This window comes from Muntiacus reevesi, chromosome X (assembly GCF_963930625.1).
Source record: "Muntiacus reevesi chromosome X, mMunRee1.1, whole genome shotgun sequence".
NCBI lineage: Eukaryota > Metazoa > Chordata > Mammalia > Artiodactyla > Cervidae > Muntiacus > Muntiacus reevesi.
In genome coordinates this window covers 66,178,454-66,198,982 of record NC_089271.1, presented here as the reverse complement: position 1 = coordinate 66,198,982, position 20,529 = coordinate 66,178,454, and the positions used below count along the sequence as shown (strand labels likewise).

Below are 20,529 nucleotides of genomic sequence, written 5' to 3'. Positions count from 1 at the left end.
GGTAGAGCTAGCTTTCTACTCCAGGCCTGTGCACTCTGGGCCTGTGGTGGGAGTAGTAGCCCTGATGATCTCCGAATTGTTTTTAGGATTCTTCTTCCTTTTACTTCAGTTCTTGGTGATGGTCTACTTCCTGGCTTGTGTACAACCAGTCTTTTTTATTGACTGATTGATTGATTGAAATATAGTTATTGTGTTAACTTCAGGTGTACAGAAAAATGATTCAGTTATATACATATATATACATATAACTGAATATATGTATTTTCCATACTTTTCAATCATAGTTTATTGCAAGATATTGAATCTAGTTCCTTGTGCTATACAGTTCAGTTCAGTCAATCAGTCACATCCGACTCTTTGCGACCCCATGGACTGTAGCATGCCAGGTTTCCTTTGTCTTTCACCAAATACCAGAGCTTGCTCAGACTTATGTCCATCGAGTTGGTGATGCCATCCAACCATCTTATCCTCTGTCATTCCCTTCTCCTCCTGCCTTCCATCTTTCCCAGCATCAGGGTCTTTTCCAGTGAGTCAATTCTTCGCATCAGGTGACCAAAGTATTGGAGCTTCAGCTTCAACATCAGTCCTTCCAATGAATATTCAGGACTGATTTCCTTTAATATTGACTAGTTGGATCTCCTTGCAGTCCAAGGGACTCTCAAGAGTCTTCTCCAACACCACATTTCAAAAGCATCAATTCTTTGGTGCTCAGCTTTCTTTATGGTCCAATTCTCACATCCATATATGACTACTGGAAAGACCATGCCTTTGACTAGATGGACCTTTGTTGGCAAAGTAATGTCTCTGCTTCTTAATTTGCTGTGTAGGTTGGTCATAGCTTTTCTTCAAGGAGCAAGTGTCTTTTAATTTCATTGCTTTAGTCACCATCTGCAGTGATTTTAGAGCCCAAGAAAATCAAGTCTCTCACTGTTTCCATTGTTTTCTCATCTATTTGCACTGAGCTATATAGTAAATCTTTATTGTTTATCTATTTTGTATGTGGTTGTATGCATCAGTTAACCCCATACTCCCAATTTATCCCTCCCCCACTTATCCTTTGGTAGCTATAAGTTATTTTCTATCTCTGTGAGTCAGTTTCAGACAGCTGCCTTCTTTGATGTGTGTTCAGATAGAGTTTCTTCAGTGTGTGTGTGTGCACATAGATCATTTCTATCTTCCTCTTCTTATAAGGATACTATCACATTCATGAACACTCCATCCTCATGACTCCATAAAAGTCTAATTAGTTATCTCCCAAAGGCCCTACCTCCAAATACTATTAGGTTGGCACAAAAGTAACTGCACTTTTGGACCATAAACTTTAAATCATTATAACTAGGCTCAAAGACATCTTTATTAATCAAAATAGGAACCATTGCAATCAACACATTTTTGCCAATAAGAAATAAGTTTGCTTACTCCTGTAGCATAAAACCATGCTTCAGGATTTGATGAACTCTTGGAAAGCATCTTCTGCATCCTCCTAGTTGTGGAAGCATTTTCCCTGCAAAAAGTTGTCAAGATGTTTGAGGAAGTGATAGTTGGTTGGAGAGAGGTAAGGTGAATGTGGTGGATGAGACAGAATTTTATAGCCTAATTTGTTCACGTTTTGAAGTCTTGGTTGTGCAACATGTGGTTGAATGCTGTCATAGGAAAGAAATGGGCCATGGGCTTTTTCTGTTGACCAATGCTGGCTGTAGGCATGCAGTTTTTCATGCATCTCACTGATTTGCTGAGCATACTTCTCAGATGTAATGGTTTCACCAGGATTCAGAAAGCTGTAGTGGATCAGACCAGCAGCACACCACCAGTGAGCATGACCCTGCCCCCTTTTTTGATGCAAATTTGGCCTTGGGAAGGGCTTTGGGGCTTCTTCTTGGTCCAACGACTAAGTTGGTCATCAATGGTTTTCATATAAAATCCACTTTTCATCACAGGTCACAATCCAATCAAGAAATGGTTTGCTGTAGTTGCATAGAATGAAAGAAGATGACATTTCACAAGAACATTTTGTTTGGTTTTTCAGTCTGCTCAAGAGGCACCCACTTATTTAGCTTTTTCACCTTTCCAATTTGCTTCAACTGCCAAACCACTGTTGAATGTTTGACGTTGAGTTCTACAGCAATTTCTAGTGTAGTTGTAAGAGCATCAGTTTTGGTGATTGTTCACAGTTGGTTGTTGTCAACTTCAGTTGGCCAGTCACTACACTCTTGATCTTCAGGGCTCTCATCTCCTTTGCAAAATTTCTTGAACCACCACTGCGTTGTACATTCATTAATAATTCCTGGTCCAAATGCGTTGTTGATGTTGTGAGTTGTCTCTGCTGCTTTACGACTCGTTTTGAATAAGAAAATCGCTCAGATTTGCTTTTTGTCTAACATCGTTTCCATTGTCTAAAATAAATATAGAACAAACAAGTAATAAGTCCTTAACCAAAAATATAAGGTGAGAACTATGCATTAAAATGATGTATAACATGACTATGTTTATTAAGAATGTATTTTAATATCAAGTGGCAAATTTCAACAATGCAAAAACCACAATTACATTTGCACCAACCAAAATATCACACTAGAGATTATGGCTTTAATGCAAGAATTTGGGGAGGATACAGGCATTCAGTATATAACAGTGCCTCAGAACCTAGAATGAGATAGAGAGCTAAACCAACATAAGGGAAATCAAGGATAGGGTGAGATGCAAAGGGCATATTTTTGAGTATCAATGGTGAAAGCAGGAAGGAGGAAAATAGGGTTATCTGATGAGCTATCTGATTCTATCTGTATAGTCAATCCTTTTGTGATTCACATGTTAAAATCCGCGTTGGCCCCAGCCTGGTGAGAGGCCCTTATTTACGGGAATTGGTGCATTGCTACAGCAAGGGACAGTAAAAAGATTCCTTCCTTTTTCATTCTAAGAGGCAGAGAATGATTAAGTGCCTAACCTCCAGTACAAATCTTCATGTAAGCTATGTGTCCACTTTGCAACGGTCACCAGGCTGTCAGATTTTAAAATAACCTCATCTCCCAATCAAAAAAATGGGCCAAAGAACTAAACAGACATTTCTCCAAAGAAGACATACAGATGGCTAACAAACACATGAAAAGATGCTAAACATCACTCATCATCAGAGAAATGCAAATCAAAACCACAATGAGGTACCATTACACGCCAGTCAGGATGGCTGCTATCCAAAAGTCTACAAGCAGTAAATGCTGGAGAGGGTGTGGAGAAAAGGGAACCCTCTTACACTGTTGGTGGGAATGCAAACTAGTACAGCCACTATGGAAAACAGTGTGGAGATTTCTTTAAAAACTGGAAATAGAACTGCCATATGACCCAGCAATACCACTTCTGGGCATACACACTGAGGAATCCAGATCTGAAAGAGACACGTGCACCCCAATGTTCATCACAACACTGTTTATAATAGCCAGGACATGGAAGCAACCTAGATGCCCATCAGCAGATGAATGGATAAGGAAGCTGTGGTACATATACACCATGGAATATTACTCAGCCGTTAAAAAGAATTCATTTGAATCAGTTCTAATGAGATGGATGAAACTGGAGCCCATTATACAGAGTGAAGTAAGCCAGAAAGATAAAGAACATTACAGTATACTAACACATATATACGGAATTTAGAAAGATGGTAACGATAACCCTATATGCAAAACAGAAAAAGAGACACAGAAGTACAGAACAGACTTTTGAACTCTGTGGGAGAAGGTGAGGTTGGGATGTTTCAAAAGAACAGCATGTATATTATCTATGGTGAAACAGATCACCAGCCCAGGTGGGATGCATGAGTCAAGTGCTCGGGCCTGGTGCACTGGGAGGACCCTGAGGAGTTGGGTGGAGAGGGAGGTGGGAGGGGGGATCGGGATGGGGAATACGTGTAACTATATGGCTGATTCATGTCAATGTATGATAAAACCCACTGAAATGTTGTGAAGTGATTGGCCTTCAACTAATAAAATAATATTAAAAAATAAAAAAAAAAATAACCTCATCTCCAATTTCTACTTGAAGGTTTTAACTATAAATTTAAGCAGTGATACAGGCACTGACTTACTTCCCTATTTATCAACCAGCAATTCAGAAGACCGCTGTGGTACAAAGTATCAACTTTAGAGTTAGACATATTTGAGTTTGATTCCCACTTCAGCTGTGTTCCAGTAGTGCACCCTTGTGACATTTCCTTTAATCTTCCAACCAGAGTTTCTTCATCAGTACAGTGGCAGGTAAAGTAAAATGGAGCAGATTTAAAACCCATATCTGAGGCAGCAGGAAAAAAAATGTATTGTACAGAAAAAGGAAAATCATATATAAATGGTATCAAACAATGTGGTGTAAAAATATTGTTGTTGGTCAGTTGCTAAGTCATGTCCGACCCTTTGACACCATGGACTGCAGCATGACAGGTTTCCCCATTCTTCACTCTTAAACTCATGTCCGTTGAGTCAATGGTTTGCTCAAACTCATGTCCCTTGAGTCGATGATGCCATCCAAACATCTCATCCTCTGTCAGCCCCTCTCCTCCTGCCTCCAATCTTTCCCAGCATCAGGGTCATTGCCAATGAGTCAGCTCTTCATATCATGTGGCCAAAGTACCTGGAGGTTCAGCTTCAGCATAAGACCTTCCAATGAATATTCAGGACTGATTTCCTATAGGATTGACTGGTTTGATTTCCTTGCAGTCCAAGGGACCCTAAAGAGTCTTCTCCAACACCACATTTTGAGAGCATCAATTCTTTGGTGCTCAGCCTTCTTTATGGTCCAACTTTCATATCCATACATGGTTACTGGAAAAACCATAACTTTGACTAGTTGGGCCATTGTCGACACAGTGATGTCTCTGCTTTTTAATATGCTGTCTAGGCTTGTCATAGCTTTTCTTCCAAGGAGCAAGCATCTTTTAATTTCATTGCTTTAGTCAGCATCTGTAGTGATTTTGGAGCCCAAGAAAATAAAATCTGTTTTTGCTTCCATTTTTTCCCCGTCTATTTGCCATAAAGTAATGGGACCGGATAGCATGGTCTTTGTTTTTTGTTTGTTTTTCTTTTTTAATAATTTATTTATTCTAATTGGAGGCTAATTCTTTACAATATGGTAGTGGTTTTTGCCATACATTGACATGAATCAGACATGGGTGTACATGTGTTCCCCATCCTGAACCCCCCTCCCACCTCCCTCCCCATCCCATCCTGAGAGTCATCCCAGTGCACCAGCCCCCTGCACCCTGTATCATGTGTCAAACCTGGACTGGTGATCTATTTCACATATGATAATATACATGTTTCAATGATATTCTCTCAAATCATACCATCCTCACCTTTTCCCACAGAGTCCAAAAGTCTGTTCTTGAAAGTTGAGTTTTAAACGAGTGTTTTCACTCTCCTCTTTCACCTTCATCAAGAGGTTCTTTAGTTCCTCTTCAATTTCTGCCAGTAGGGTGGTGTCATCTGCATATCTGAGGTTATTGATATTTCTCCCAGCAATCTTGATTCCAGCTTGAGGTTCATCGAGCCCAGCCTTTTGCATGATATAATCTGCATAGAAGTTAAATAAGCAGAGTGACAATATACAGTCTTGACACACTTCTTTTCCAATTAGGAACTAGTCTGTTGTTCCATGTCCAGTTCTAACTGTTGCTTCTTGACCTGCATACAGGTTTCTCAGGAAACAGGTAAGGTGGTCTGGTATTTCCATCTCTTTAACAGTTTTCCACAATTTGTTGTGATCTAGAAAGTCAAAGGGTCTAGCATAGTCAATGAAGCAGAAATTGACGCTTTTTTTGGAATTCCCTTGCTTTTTCTATGATCCAACAGATGTTGGCAACTTCATCTCTGGTTTCTCTGTCTTTTCTAAATCCAGCTTGTACATGTGAAAGTTCTCAGTATGGTATGGATATACCACACCTATTTACTGTGCCATTTACCTACCAAGAACATTTTGGTCGTGCCCAACTTAGGCTATTACAAATAAAGTTACTATAAATAAATGTGTTCCAATTTTTGCGTGAACACGAACTTCCATTTATCTAGGGTAAATGCCCAGGAGTGCATTTGCTGGGTCATATGGTAACAACATCTTTTTTAAAGAAGCTGCTGAAATATTTCCAAGAATAACTGCTACACTTTACATTACCACCATCAATGTATGACTAATTTAGCTTCTCTGCATCTTTGTTAGCATTTGTTTCAGTCACTTTTTTTTTTTATTTTAGCTATTCAAAAAACGGTGTAGTGATATTGTGGTTTTAATTTTCTTTTCCCTAGTAGCTAATGAAGTTGAACAGCTCGTCATTTATTTATTTGTCATTCCTGTACCCTTTTCAGTGAAATGTCTGTTCATATCCTCTGTCCATTGTAAAAAATATTTATTTATTTAGCTTTGCAGTGTCTTAGTTGAGGCATGCAGGATCTTTAGTTGCAGAATGTGGGATCAAGTTCCCTGACTGGGATCCAACCCAGGCCCCCTGCATTGGGAGCATGGAGTCTTAGCCACTGGACTACGAGGAAATTCCCTGACCATTTTCTAATTGGAGGGTTTTTATTCCTCTTGATTTTGTGACTTAAAAATATATATCTATTCTAGATACAAGTCCTTTGTCAGATATATGCTTTGCAAAATCTTTCTCTTAGCATGTAGCTCTCTATTATCTTCATAACAGAGTGCTTATAAGAGCTAGGTTTCAATTTTGATTTTCAGTGGTAAACCAGTCTTCCATTCTGAGCTAACCTTCACTTGCTCATGATGGGTTATCCTCTTTTATGTAACAGATTAAAATCAATAGTATTTTTTAAGGTATTTGGATTTATGCTAATGAATAATATTGATCTGTAGTTTTCTTTTAAATGTCTTTGTGAATTTTAGTAGCAAGGTAATGCTGGCCTCATAAAGTGAGTTAAGATGCGTCCCCCCCTTCTGCTCAATGACAACTGGCATCCTGGATGGGCGGAGCATTTGGGGGAGAATGGACACATGTACTTATGACTGAGTAGCTTTGCTATCTGCCTGAAACTAGAATAACATTGTTAATCAGCTATATTCCAATATAAGAGAAAAAGTTATTTTAAAAAAGATATGTTCCCTCCTTTATTTTCTTATAAAGTTTGTGAATGTTTGGTATTTTTCCTATGTATTGATTGAATTCACCAGTGAAATTGTGCAAAATATTGAGGACTGCCTAAGAATTTTTAATGACGAGAGTTCATCATTTACATCAGATGGGTTTCTTCTGTGTTCTCCAAATTGTAAAGAACTACCACTCATTTACAGATTTATAAGTGGCTGATTGTGGCATGTGTTTTTGGCTTGCTAATTTTATCTAGTAAGTAATATATGTGTTCACTCTGAAATATGTATTTTGAAAATTCCTAAAACAAATTCTCTGGAAGTCCCCTCAAGGCATGTGGGAGTTAAGTTCAGTCATTCTCTGTTTTCTTCACTATTTCTTGGAAAATACTATGTTTCAATTTCTATCAAGGGCAACTGAAGAAGGGGAACATCATCCTAATGTGAGAAAGAACACCCTGAGGTTGGGGGTGGTGTGCTATGTTGGTGAGGTTATGTTTAAGGTATGTACTTATCGCTCAGTCGTGTCCAACTATTTGCAACCTCATGGACTGTAGCCAGCTAGGTCTCCTGCACTGCAGGTGGATTCTTTACTGTCTGAGCCACCAGGGAAGCCCAAGAATACTGGAGAGGGTAGACTATCCCTTCTACAGGGGAACATCCTGACCCAGGAATTGAACCAGGGTCTCCTGCTTTGCAGGCGGATTATTTACCAGCTGAACTACCAGGGCAGCCCAACCTAGCATACACTTGTAACCAAAACAATTGTTAATAGAAGGAACATTCTCATAGGCTGTGATGAAATACATAGGACCATAGGATGGTTAATTTAATGTGTCAACTTGGTTAGGCCATGGTATCCAAATATTTGTTTGAACGGTATTCTAGATGTTTCTCTGAAGGTATCTTTTAGAGAGATTAATGTTTAAATCAGTAGACTTTGAGTAAAGTAGATTACCTTCCATAGTGTGTGCCTCATCCGATCAGCTGAAGGCTTTAATACGAAAAAGACTGACCTTCCGAGGGAAGATGGAATTCTGCCAGGAGACTGCCTCTGAACTCAAACTGCACCTCTTCCTCAGGTCTCCAATGTGCCAGCCTACCCTGCAAATGTTGGACTTGCCTGGCCTCATAATTGCATAAGTCAGTTCCTTAAAATCAATGTCAATGTAAATATAGGAAGATACTGATCTTGATTATATATAGGATATCAATATATATTATGTGTCTATAACCAGTATCAATATATATGATATAGAAATAGTATATATTATATATAATAGCATATATAATTATATATATAGTATACACAATATGTATATAATATAATATATAATATATCAGTATATATAAGTAATATCAATATATAATACACATCTATATATGATATAATATCAATATATTATATATAATCACTATCAATATATAATCTATATCATTATGTACTATATATAACATCAATGTATATGTTATATATATAATCAATATGAATATGTACTACATATCAATATGTATTATATATTGATATATATCAATATATTGTGATATATAATATCAATATATATATATTACATATATAATCGATATCTATTTGTAGAATGACTGACTGATTTCAAGGCACTGACGTATGTGATTATGAGGCCAGCAAGTTCAAAATTTGTAGGGCAGGCTGGCAGGTTGGAGACCTGAGGAAGAGTTGCAGTTTGAGTTCAAAGGCAGTCGGTCTCCTGGCAGAATTCCATCTTCCCCAGGGAGGTCAGTCTTCTTCGTATTAGAGCCTTCAGCTGATCGGATGAGGCACACACTATGGAAGGTACTGTACTTTACTCAAAGTCTACTGATTTAAACATTAATCTCTCTAACAGATACCTTCACAGAACCTTGTAGCTCAATCAGTAAAGAATCTGCCTGCAGTGCAGGAGACCTGGGTTCAATTCCTGGGTTGGGATGATCCCCTGGAGAAGGGAATGGCAACGCACACCAGTATTCTTGCCTGGAGAATCCCATGGACAGAGGAGCCTGGCAGGCTATTAGTCCAAGGGTCGTAAGAGTTGGACACGACTTAATAACTAAACCACTATATATATATGTATATAAATGTATATCTGTATGTGTGTATATCAGAGCTTCTCAGTTGTTAAAGGATCTGCCTGGAATGCAGAAGACTCAGGTTCAATCCCTGGAGAGGGAAGATCCCCTGGAGAGGGAAGTGGCAACACTCCAGTATCCTTGCCTGGGAAATCTCATGGACAGATGGGCCTGGTAGACTATAGTCCATGGGGTCGCAAAGAGTTATACATGACAAACCACCACCATGCATGTGTCAATCAATTTAATCAATCTGTATAGATAGATACATATTTATATCTGCCTATTTATTTTGGGGGGCTCCAAAATAACTGCAGATGGTGATTGCAGTCATGAAATTAAAAGACACTTACTCCTTGGAAGGAAAGTTCTGACCAACCTAGACAGCATATTAAAAAGCAGAGACATTACTTTGTCAACAAAGGTCCGTCTAGTCAAAGCTATGGTTTCTCCAGTAGTCATGTATGAATGTGAGAGTTGGACTATAAAGAAAGTTGACCACAGAAGAATCGACACTTTTGAACTGTGGTGTTGGAGAAGACTCTTGAGAGTCCCTTGGACTGCAAGGAGATCCAACCAGTCCATCCTAAAGGAGATACATCCTGGGTGTTCATTGGAAGGACTGATGTTGAAGCTGAAACGCCAGTATTTTGGCCACCTGATGCAAAGAGCTGACTCATTGGAAAAGACCCTGATGCTGGGAAAGATTGAAGGCAGGAAGAGAAGGGGACGACAGAGGAAGAGATGGTTGGATGGCATCACCGACTCAATGGACATGAGTTTGGGTAGACTCCTGGAGTTGTTGATGGACAGGGAGGCCTGGCGTGCTGTGGTTCATGGGGTCACAAAGAGTCAGACAGGACTGAGCGACTGAACTGAACTGATACCTATATCTATCTATGTCTGATATCTATTTATATCTGTATATCTATATCTATATCTATATCTATATCTATAAAGACAGAGAGAGAGACAGTATTGGTTCTATTTCTCTGGAGATCCCTAATACAGATCTCAATTCCTGGTTATCACAAATGAACTGTTAAAAACACTTCTTGGTATTTCATTCATACTAATTGTCCCTCAGCAGCTTTCCCAATGGAATTAAATCCCATGATAATATGAATTTTTAATGATCAGCTCTCTATATAGGTGATAGATTCTTGGAGCTAGTATCACAAACAATATATATATAATATCTTCTGTTTCGTTTAACATGTATATTCTCATTCTGTTGTGACTGTAACAATCAAGTATTCCTATACTCAATAGCCATTGATCATTCCGTATCAGATGAGTCTGAATTAGGAATATCTATATTTTCTCTCCAGAAAATCATAGACATGCACAGGAGCTCATATATTCCCATTCTTTATTTATTTTATTTTATTTTTGTTATGCACAAATTGTTTATTTTTTCATTTATTTTTATTAGTTGGAGGCTAATTACTTTACATTATTGTAGTGGTTTTTGCCATACATTGACATGAATCAGCCATGGCTCAAAACTATACCAATGGTCAACAAATACAGAGTGACAAGTCCCCCTATAATGGACCTCCTGGTTATTGCAATCTCTGTTTCTTTTCAAGATATTGCTGTGTAAAATGTCTGGCACATAGCAACCCTTCAGGAAATATCATTGCTTCCAGTCCTGTCTTGTACATCTCACAAAGACATAGCTTTTGTCTGAACTAAATATCAGAGTTAGCAAAGCAAGAACTTGAAAATATAAGCACAAGAAACAAAATGAACGTATGCTAACATTATACCTGTCCCTCTGGCAGGCACTAAAGTGAAGCCCAAGGTATACATGTTTTGGATAAATCCACAACTTGATCAGCTTTCTGAATTCCTTATGTCCCAGCTCTCCTCTCAAGGCAGTTACATGACAGTCAGAATGACTACGTAGAACATTATTTCGTTTTCTCCCAGATAAAAGGAAGCCAGACCCAGACAGCCTGCCCCAACTCTCTTGTAAAATCAGGGTTCATCTGTAGATGTAAGTATGCACCCAAACTATTTACAGGTTAAGTCAGCAGCAGGTCCCCAAACTTTGGTTATATATTGCATAAGTTTGAAAAGAAAGAGTAAAGCACATTACGTGATATTGAGTGGAGGAAATAGATTCCATCTACTCTGACATTATTATTTCAAACCACCAGTTCTATATTAGGTACCTACAAGGTTTCAGGCACTGTGTGATCTCTTTTTCCTTCATGACCTCAATTACTCCTCATAAGAACCCAGTCTACTGGGTTTAGGGCTTCCCTGGTGGCTCAGATGGTAAAGCCTCTGCCTGCAACACGGGAGACCCGGGTTCGATCCCTAGGTCAGGAAGATCCCCTGGAACAGGAAATGGCAACCCACTCCAGTACTCTTGCCTGGAAAATTTCATGGACTGAGGAGCCTGGTAGGCTACAGTCCATGGGGGTTGCAAAGAGTCGGACACAACTGAGCAACTTCACTTCACTTTGCATTCTCCTAATGAGGAAGCTGAGGTATGTGATGATGAAGCAGTTTGCCCAAATTTATCCAGAACTAGGCAATGCCTGAGCCAAGAATTATCTAAGGTATTTTCTGCATGCATGTTTGATGCACTTTTCTTTTTTTTTTTTTTTTAATTTTTTTATTTTTCAGTGGGTTTTGTTATACATTGATGTGAATCAGCCATAGAGTTACACGAATTCCCCATCCCGGTCTCCCATCCCACCTCCCTCTCCACCCGATTCCTCTGGATCTTCCCAGCCCAACAGGCCCGAGCACTTGACTCATGCCTCCCACCTGGGCTGGTGAATTCATTTGAATCAGTTCTAATAAGATGGATGAAACTGGAGCCCATTATACAGAGTGAGGTGAGCCAGAAAGATAAAGAACATTACAGTATACTAACACATATATACGGAATTTAGAAAGATGCACTTTTCTTTAAGATGTTCTTTCTGAAGGGCATATGGGTCCTATAGCAACTAAATATATGTCTCAGTCCACAGAGACATGTGGGGCCTCCATTGTCACCATCGGCCAGAAGTGGTGTTGGGTGGAAGTCACACATGTGTGCATGACACACTATGGTCAGAGGAAAGGTGATGTAGTTGGGGACTGGCAATAGACTCTGAGGCTCTCCAAGGAAAGAGCTAGTATTTTTTTCTTTCTTGACTTCTGATGTTGTCAAGATGCCTAAAACAAAGAGTATTCTTCTCACTTAAATTTATTTTTAACAGAAATGGATTCAGTATTTTGTCATTTGAAAGGCAGTTAACTCATGGATTCTGATATTTCCATCCAGGTAACCTAACTGACCACTTGAAGATTTCTTTAGGATTTAGGATTGTTGCTGTGTTTTAGTCCCTAAGTTGTGTCTGGCTGTTTTGCGACTCCATGGACTGTAGCCTGCCAGGCTCCTCTGCCCATTGTCTCCTGCGTTGGCAGGTGGATTCTTTACCACTGAGCCACCAAGGAAGGTCTCCTTTAGGATTAGCCATTGGTGTATTTCCAGAGGGGCAGTACAGTGTAGTGTTTTGGTAGGTAGGTTTAGTCGCTCAGTCATGTCTGACTCTTTGTGACCCCATGGACTGTAGCCTGCCACGCTCCTCTGCCCGTGGGATTCTCCAGGCAAGAATACTGAAGTGGGTTGCCATTCCCTTCTCCAGGGGATCTTCCCAACCCAGGGTTCAAACCCAGATCTCCTGCACTGCAGGCAGACTCTATACTGACCGAGCCACCAGGGAAGCTGCAGTGTAGTGTTAAGATGCACAAAGGCTAGAGCTGAGGTGCCCATGCTGAAATACCAGGGTCTGCCACTCACTAGCGGTGTAGATCGGCTAGTTACTTATTCCTCCACTCTTCTGTTTCTACATCTCCAAAATATGGATAACAAAACTACCAGCGTCTTAGGATTTCTGTGGGGATGAAGTTAATAAATACAGCAAAGTTGGCACTCTTGAACATTGGCCTTTTGGAGCATCCAGGCGAAGGGATCAGTGGTGAATCCTTAATTGAGGATAGCCTCAGGTGTCAGTATGTATCAGCCCAGCTCAGTACAGCAGATACCTTTTGAGGTCTTCTGTGTTTTAGGCATTCTTCTAACCATTTGAGTAGAGCACAAAACAAGACAGACACAAACCACTGCCCTCATTGAGCTTAAATCTTAGTGGAGAGAGAGGGAAGCCATAAACAAAATAAATCATTAAGATTAAAAGATAGCTTTCTCACAACAATTTTGCCACCAGGACACAGGTGTTGTGAAAACCACCGCTAAACCTAAGCAAAAATGGGAAAGGAGAAGACCCACATCAACATTGCTGTCATCAGGCACGTGGAAAGTCTACCACTACTGGCCATTTGATCTACAAATGTGGTGGGATCGACAAGAGAACCATTGAAAAGTTTGGGAAGGAGGCTGCTGAGATGGGAAAGGGCTCCTTCAAGTATGCCTGGGTCTTGGACAAACTGAAAGCTGAACATGAGTGTGGTATCACCATTGATATTTCCTTGTGGGGATTCAAGACCAGTTAAGGGCTATGTGACCATCACTGATGCTCCAGGACACAGAGACTTCATCAAAAACATGATTACAGGCACGTCCCAGGCGGACTGTGCTGTTCTGATGATTGCTGCTGGTGGGTGAATTTGAAGCAGGTGTCTCCAAGAACGGGCAGATCCACAAGCATGCCCTTCTGGCTTACACTCTGAATGTGAAACAACTAATTGTTGGAGCTAACAAGAGAGATTCCACTGAGCCACCCTACAGCCGGAAGAGAAATGAGGAAATTGTTGAGGAAGTCAGCACCTACATTAAGAAAAGTGGCTACAACTCTGACACAGTAGCACTTGTGCCAGTTTCTGACTGGAATGGTGACAAGATGCTAGAGCCAAGTGCTAGCATGCCTTGATTCAAGGGATGGAAAGTCACCAGTAAAGATGGCAATGCCAGGGGAACCACACTGCTTGAAGCTCTGGATTGCATCCTGCCACCAACTCACCTGACAAACTCTTGTGTTTGATTCCCCCAGGACATCTACAAAATTGGTGGCACTGATACTGTCACTGTGGATCAAGTGGAGATTGGTGTCCTCAAACCTGGCGTGGTTGTCAGGTCACCTTTGCTCCAGTCAGCGTAACAACTGAAGTCTATTGAAATGCACCGTGAAGCACTGAGTAAAGGTCTTCCTGGGGACAATGTGGGCTTCAGTGTCAAGAACGTGTCTGTCAAAGATGTTCGTCACGGCAATGTGGCTGGTGACAGCAAAAATGACCCACTGATGGAAGAAGTTGGCTTCACATTTCAGGTGGTTATCTTGAACCATCCATCCCAAATCAGTGCTGGATATGCACCTGTGCTGGACTGTCAAACAGCTCACATTGCTTGCAATTTTGCTGAGCTGAACGAGAAGACTGATCGTCATTCTGAAGATGACCCCAAATTCTTGATGCCGCCAATCATTGACATGGGTCCTGGCAAGCCCACCTGTTGAGAGCTGCTCTCACTATCCTCCTCTGGGCCATTATGCTGTTCGTGACAATGAGACAGGTGATTGCTGTGGATGTCATCAAAGCAGTGAACAAGAGGGCAGCTGGAGCTTACAAGGTCACCAAGTCTGCCAGACAAGCTCAGAAGATTAGATCAATATTATCACTAACACCTGCCAACCCAGTCTTAGTGGTGGAAGAATGGTCTCAGTACTGTTTGCCTCAATTGGCCATGTGAGGTTAATGTAAAAAACTGGCTGATTATAACAATGCATCATAAAACCTTCAGAAGGAGAGGTGAATGTTTTGTGGACCATGCGCTTTGTGTGTGGCAGTTTTAAGTAATTAGTTTTTAAAATCAATACTTTTCAGTAGAAACAATTGGACCAAAAATCTGTCACAGACTTTGAGACCCACTAAAACAATGGTTGAAAAACTTGAGTCTCCCTTTGGTCAACACTGTAACTTCCTATAGTGCTACTTAGGTAAGATTTGCCCATAATCTACCTCTGGTGAAACAAAAGACTTTTATATTTCTGGGTTGGAGCTTCAGGTTTCTTAACCTTGTATAAGGAGAACTCATCTGTTTAAGTACATCTTAAAAAGTGTTGGTGTGACAATTCATAGGTTAGCATAGATGAGCAAAGAGTTACTATGTTTTATATGAAAGCAAGTTTGTAAGAAGGTCAAATTTTATAACAGGAAAGCTCATGTTGCGTATAAAATCTTTTATGGTTATGTAAATATTGAGTAAATCAGTTACGTCAAGTTTTAGTTTCCCAGTTTTGAGAATGTGCATTCCATTTACAATATTTAAGTAATTAATCTCAAACGTGAGGCTTAAACAAAATTGAGCACTGCCCTGCTAGAATTAATTGTATCTAGAATCTAGTAAGAATAAAAGATGCTAGGAGCTAAAAAATAAAAAAGATATTAGAGGAAAGTGCTATCGAGAAAAGAAAATATTTAGCTCTCTAGACGTAAAAAATGGTACCTTCATAAAGCCCTTTAAGATCCATGCCAGGTTGGTCAGAGAGTGTTATGCTTCAGCTAGAGAGTTTAAGGTGGCAGTACAATGAGACAATGGAGAGAACCATACATGTGAGAAGTGTACATCTGCTGAGAACTATGCTTTGCATTTTGTAAAGAAGATAGCATTTGGATGACTTCTGAACTATTTGTTGATCCATCAGAAAAGATCACTATATCATTTCCAAGAAGTCAGTATAAACCTCATGAAACAGCTCGTCTCTTATTCAAAACTACTTGCAGTGAAAAAGCAAATGGATTTAAATAGGGCTCTTGAAATGAGATGTCCCTGAAAGACTGATGTCAACAAGAGGACAGGACTAGGAAAATCTAGGCCATCGCTTCCATATAGAAATATAAAGTAAGCAACAATACACAGACCAAAGTATCTCGATAAGTACTCCAAAACCAAAGAGTTACAACAGCAACGTAAACCTCCTCAAAAAAGATTCCACTAAGGATGATAGGAAAGTCTATGGCATTTTGTCTTACACTTGCATAGCCGCCTTCCCAGCAGAGTGAGCCGTGATCAGGAGGCAGCCTCCTAAATTCTCACTAAAAGATAACAAAGCATATGAAGATACAGGGATACCTGGCCCATTCCAGGGAATAACAAAAATATCCGGTAACTCACCATGAAAAATCCATGCTTAAATCTTACTTGACGACAAATTTAAAGCAATCACCTTAAATGCTGGATGAGCTAAAGAGGGAACACATATAGTAGGTTAAAATAAATCAGGGCACTAGAATTCCTAGTGCTGCTTGCCACGTTATGCCCCTGTCTGTCCACTGGATCAGTTGGCAAGTGGCAGCATCACAGCCAGGAAGTCCCCTTTCAAAAACTCTCCTGAAATGAAAGAGGGAGAGAGGAAGCCTCAGCACCTTGCCCCTTGGGCCTGAGATCTGTCATCTGTGGTGGCATTGACACTCATCTCTGTATCCCTTGTGGCCTCACACCACTTGCCCTACCTATATTTGGCCAGACCAGATTCATATCAGGAAAGCCTTTGGCACCTCCAGGAAGACTTCTCTCAGCTCAGACTTGGAAAACATGCAACTCCTGTTGGGTGGGAGGCTTTGGACTCCCTGCTGGAAGAAATAAAAGGATACTGCTCACCATTGTCCTAGATCAGAGATACATGCGTGGGTGCTCAGTCGCTAAGTCGTGTCTGACTCTTTGTGACCCAACGGACTGTAGCCTGGGTGTTCCAGAACCAATAAAGCATACTTCCTGCCCAGAGGTGAGAGTCTGGGTGGGACAGTCATGCAAATTAACTTACCAGAGGTGACAGTTCAGTTGTGCAAAATGCTGTGATGGAGAAAAGCCCCTGGCATGTTTGTGTGCACAGCAGAGAGGGGACAGGTGACCAAGGGCTGGGGTGATCTGGGAGCAAGAAAGGGTTCCTTACAGAGGTAGGAATGTCAAAGACTAGAAGGACAAGTGGAAGATCAAACAGGGAAATAGTGGTTTCAGAGGAGAGCTGTAAGTGCAAAGGCCTTGAGACAGGGCAGGATTGAATGTGTGTGTGTGTGTGTGTGTGTGTGTGAGTGTGTGTGTGTGTGTGTGTGTGTGTGTGTGTGTGTGTGTGTGAATGGGGAGGGTGACTGAAGGCAAATTTGAGACATACTGTAGAGAGAGATGAGGCTGTAGGAGAAAAGCAGAGTTCAGATGTTCAGGTGGAAGGTCTGGGGGATGAGAGACAAAATCCTGGATGAAAAGGGGCTCTTACCAAATCATCTCATTTGGGGTATGGGGGATCCAGAAAGAAGTCTTCACTCCACTGGTCTGGAATGTGTCTTGAGCTGCTGTCCTGTACAGATGTCTATCCTGTATAAATGGGGCCCTCTAAATGCACCATCTCGAGGGAATAATGGGAATGTCAAGGTGATTCCCACCTCAGCTGTTCCACAGAAGCCAGTGACCAGGGACTTTCCTCTGTGGCCTGAGGGAGCCAGAGACCAGTGCTTAATGAGTGTTGATATGAGTTTATCCAGACTACAACAAGGAAAACATAAGGAAGTTTTGCATGTTTAGGAGACATGACATCAGGGAAAAGAGGCAGAATTGCAAAGACAGGACCTTGAAAACGGGCAACTGAGAAAAAGGAATGGAATGAGGGAGGGAGGGAATAATGAGAATATTTGTCCCTTTGTATAAGGGATATTGTTTCAGAATTGCATCCAACTGGGCCTGCCTCCCTCACATCAGAAGTTTTATAAAAGTATCTGTTCAGATAAGCCTCCCTTCCTGGAGAACAAATGCTTTTGTACTACTTGATAGGGAGATACTTTTCCCTGGATTGGTTTTTTGAGTACTGGACCCTCCAGGATCACTGGGGAGCTTCTGTGAGGTGGATGCAGGGTCCCAAATCAACTATGTTAATACTCACGGCTGCCATTCACGGAGGGCCTAGTATGTATCAGACATCCTGTCATGTGAGTTACCAATAAACTGGCAGTTGTCTTTCCAACAGCCTTGTAAGTTGAGTATCAGTTAAGTGTTACAGAAGAGCAAAACTGAGCCAGAGACTTCAAGTGATTTGCCCAAGGTGACACAGATGATTAGTGCCAAAGCGGGACAAGTCCCCAAGGTGTGGCCACATCCTTCACCACCCTGGCCCCTGAGAAGCTCTCCCAGGCTGGGTCAGGCCTCTGTCTCCTGCCCCCAGCCCCTAGAGGTTCCTGCTCTCTTCATTATTACTGACTACTGCATAACAAGTTACCCCCAAATGTGGTGGCCTAAAATGATACTGTTATTTTCTCCAGCGTTTGTGCAGCAGGGACCTAGGTATGATTTAACCAGGTCCTCTTTTTCCATCTCTCACAAGGCCATAGTCAAGGTATTAGTTCAACTGTGGTCTCACCTGAGGGTGTGACTGGGGGAGGGTCGACCTCCAAGCTCACTCATGTGGCTATTGGTAGGATCCAGGTCCTTGTGCGTTATTGGACTGGGGGCCTCAGCTCCTCTCTGGTCTGTCGTTGGCCAGAGACTATCATCAGATCCTTGCTACGTGGTCCACTCCATCAGAGCAAGAATGCAAAGTGCAACCTGAACCAGAGAGAGAGAGAGAGACAGAGAATGAGTGCCAGCAAGACAGAAGTCACAGTCTTGGTATAATCTAACCTCAGAAATAACATGTCATCACTTTTGCCAAATTCTGTTGATTAGGAGCAAGTTACTAAGCCTAGTCCACACTCAAAGGGAAGGATTATACAGGGGCAGGAGTGCCAGGATGCAAGGGTCTGCAAAGCCATTTTAGAAGGCTGTTTACCACACTTGCTCTCTGTATCCAGCTCAGTCTAGTGAGCCCCTGCAGGTATCAGCAGCTTTGATGTGGAAAATGTTTGATGGGTCACCTTGTAGAGTGCTGTGTGGTCTGGTGATCCTAGCCGGCTTCCAGTAGACCCATTGGATGAGTCTCACCAGGACTCAGATCTGCATAGTCTTGCCTTCCTCCCCATCCCCATCAGTCGTGCCTGGTCACTGAGCCCAGGGGGTGTGATAGCAGCTGACAAGGGACCAGCCCTCTGTGTGAATGGAACACTTCTATCACTTGAGCAAGGCTGGGACTCAGGTTGGTGCTCTTGGCCTCTCTTGGTAAAACAAATGAAGAGCTCAGCTCTACCACTGAGATAGGGCCTAATTCAAGAGAAGAAATTTATGGATGGGAGAGGGCTGAGTCCTGGATTATCTGTAAAAGCTGCTGAGATGTTCTTGTTTTTACCCTCTGACTTCAGATTCAGGGTTGTAGAGTCTTCCAAGTTCACCAGGAGGCATCAGGGGACCATTTCCAAGGCGATAGGGAGTCACGCATAGAAGATGCAGAACGGCTGTGAAGCTGCATAAAGACATAGGGTTATTCAAACACCCGGGAGGGGGACCTACTTCAGGGAAGACATGAGTGAGTATGAGTCAGGGATGTGTGTTCAAGATATTTAATTCAAAACTAGAGAGAGTTCTAAAGTGCTTATGGGAAAATATTATTAAATAGGGGTGGTAGCCGTTGTACTAGTCTCTCTATTTTTCTGCAGATTTGAAATATTATAATAGAAAATACTCCCAAAAGTGGAAAATAGCTGAGGAGAAACTCTCAGAGCCCCTGCATCCCACATTTCCTTGATGTGGCTCAGAGCCAAGCACAGCAAGTCGAAGGGGCCTGGAGGACTCGGGAGTTTCCAAGGAAGCAAATGGTTCTCTTAGGCCATGGGAGTATGGAAGCCTTAGGGCTGGACTTCCCTAGCAGAGACTAAGCCAGGAGCAGAATAGTCCCTGAAGAGCCCAGGCTTTTCTCAGTTCTGGGAAGCACTCACCAAACACAGCTCTTCCCCTACTGCTGTTTTCCTGCAGTACATACCAAGAGCAGCTTACAAAAGGACATGGCGTCATATTGTGTGATCAACAACCCGAGGTTATAGATGAGATCATGTGCTGGAGGGATTCTTTCTAAGGGTGGGGTGGGGGTCTTTGGGATCAGTGGCTCTAATGCCTCTAAAAGTCTTGAGTTCTGTGACATCTTCTATCCTTTTATCCCAGCCACCCTGTGCATTTACTCATGATCCTTGGGGTCCCACCACGCCCCCCACCCCCACCCCAATGGCTATCACTCAGTCACACCCAACAGTGGCCCTTTTTGAAATGTTTGAAACTAGTAGAACGATTACTGTCCATCAAACACATTCCTATCCCAGCAGTGACTGAGAAATAAGCAGTTCTGCTCTAGGTACAGGAGTACTGACTCTTACGGCTAAGTAATGGGCTAGCTCCCTCCTCCAACATGTCCCCCCGTCCCCCCACCAACAGAGGCAAGCCATAACCACAGGAGGTGGATATCGATGTAGAAAGGGACAATAAAT

The 20,529-nt window shown here is 41.6% G+C and overlaps 1 protein-coding gene and 1 pseudogene across 1 annotated transcript in view; one reads left to right on the top strand and one right to left on the bottom strand.

The window, feature by feature from the left end:
- Window positions 1-20,529, bottom strand: part of PIN4 (peptidylprolyl cis/trans isomerase, NIMA-interacting 4) — a 1,195,450-nt gene that overhangs the window by 308,159 nt on the left and 866,762 nt on the right. The window lies entirely within an intron of this gene.
- LOC136154520 (putative elongation factor 1-alpha-like 3) lies at window positions 13,445-14,311 on the top strand (annotated as a pseudogene).